At 37.1% G+C, this 2,102-nt stretch overlaps 1 pseudogene across 1 annotated transcript; it reads left to right on the top strand.

Moving 5' to 3' along the window:
• Positions 1-505: 505 nt before the first annotated feature.
• On the top strand, positions 506-1,703 carry LOC311187540 (phosphorylated adapter RNA export protein-like; annotated as a pseudogene). Its single transcript has one exon. The product of its transcript is annotated as a phosphorylated adapter RNA export protein-like (transcript).
• The last annotated feature ends 399 nt before the right edge of the window (positions 1,704-2,102 follow it).

Genomic DNA, 2,102 nt, shown 5'->3' on the forward strand with positions numbered 1-2,102 from the left:
AAAGATCTTGGTTGATTTAGACACCAGGGCTCCTGTTCCTTCCCCTCCCTTCCTCTCTCTTCCTCTTTCTCCCTCTCACTCTTCTTCCACTCCCTCACTGTGGTCCAGCTTGATGCGTAACTTCCAGGTCTTCTAAATCATATGTATTCCTGGTGCTCCTGACACAACATCTTGAATCTTAAGGCTGTGAACAGGACTCCATTTATGCCTGTGCAACTAATCAAGGGGATTGCCATTTACTTAAACTTTTTTACTAACCATCTATCTCGGTGGGTAGTACCATCTGAGAAGGAACACTGCTTATTGGGGGAGGTCTGTTGGGCTGTTATGTGCTCCTCATATTACCTTCTCTGTTGTCTGTGTTATCCAACCCAAAAGTTCACAACCACTAAATAACCCAATAAATTCTCAGAGCAGCTGAGACATCAGCTGGCATCAAAACAACAACAATAAAAATTAGAAAGTGAGATTAAAAACTCTATATATTCTGCAGAGCTTTGGGAAGATGGTGCAGGAAGCTGGAGACATGGAAGATGGGAAGTTTTCCTACTCAGATTTCTACATGGTGGTTGCACCTGGCGACAGGCAGCTGCTGGTGCCAAAAGCACTAGGTAGGTTCTGCGTAATGAGGCCCTTCCAGGGTACTACAGCAACATGTGCTGAAATCACATCATCTGACTGTTAGGAGTGTGGATTCAAGTGCAGAGAGTTTTTCTGATTCAGATGATAGTTGTCTTTGGAAATGAAAGGGACAGAATTGTTTTAATGCTCTTCCCAATCAGAGTTTTTTTCAGTTTGAGCAAAACACCTAGAAACTACATGCTGCTGGAAGAAAAATGGTTAACAACATATGGGGTGCTTTGCTGCAGGAATAAAGTCAAGATGCAGTGGCACAGAACTTGGACTCTTGAGAATGGAGTGCACTATTGATAAAAGACGGTCTGAGACCTATAATTATTTGCTTGCTAAGAAATTTACGAGGGAATGTGAAAAAATACAAATAAATTAGATACAGAACTAGAACTATACATGCTGGCCAAAAAAAAAAGAAAAAAAAAACAGAATCAAATGAAGAAGAAAATGAGCAAAGTCATCTCAAGACAAAACAAAATGATTTGTAAAAGACAGACTAGGAAACAGACTAGAAATAAATTACAAAGATGGTATGAGATCTCAAAGAACGATTCTCAAGAGAAAGTATTTTATGAAATTTCTTTCAGGTTACAGGAAACAAAGAAAGATCTGATAGCCCAAATAGTGGGGACAATTGAAAACAAAAAGGCAATTAAACTTCTGATGGAAACTGCTGACGTTGAACCAAATGGTGTCCTTTTATAATGAATGGTAGTCAAAGAAGAACACCAGGTGGAGTGTTTCTGAATCTCCAGAAAATCACTCCTACTATCTGTGAAGAACACATTAAGCACATTTTCTACATTGAAAATCAAAAGAAATGTGAAAATAAAAAAGCTACTAGGAAGAGAAGAACACAGTATTGGAGTTAAAAAAAAATATTCAAAGTCTAAATTTTCTAGAAGATGATGATTACATCACAAGGAACTTTTGCAAGTGACATAAATGATTTCCTGGCCTCTCTTGATGAATCACAGAAATAACATGTAGAAACAAGGTTAGATGAAGAGGAAGCCATTGAAGCTAATCATTCTCATGATTTGTACATTATTATTCATTTTGAGGAATAAACCTTTCTAAAATAACATTGTAATTAACCCTTTCTACTGAGATGATTTTCTTGTAATTTACACTATTAAACATGAAAATCTGGAGAGAAAGAACTGTCTTCTTGTTTTAAATAAAAATGAATATACTGGGGAAAAACTAAATTTAATTCAAAAATAGTCTAAAGATTTTATGCAGCAGGAGGGAGAGAGGAGGACTGATTAGCTATTGCATGTTAGCTTCTTGACTGGGCTCTGAAATGTTATTGATGGCTACCAATATGTGTCAACTGGCAGGCGTCTCTATAGACTAAAAACCATATCTTTCCTAAATATTCTTCTGAGATATATAGTCATCTTTGAGATACCACAGATCCTGAGTCACTTGGACTTGACTAAAAAGGCATGTCTCAGCAAAATTTT

This window comes from Talpa europaea (genome assembly GCF_964194135.1).
Source record: "Talpa europaea genome assembly, chromosome: X".
NCBI classification, from domain to species: domain Eukaryota; kingdom Metazoa; phylum Chordata; class Mammalia; order Eulipotyphla; family Talpidae; genus Talpa; species Talpa europaea.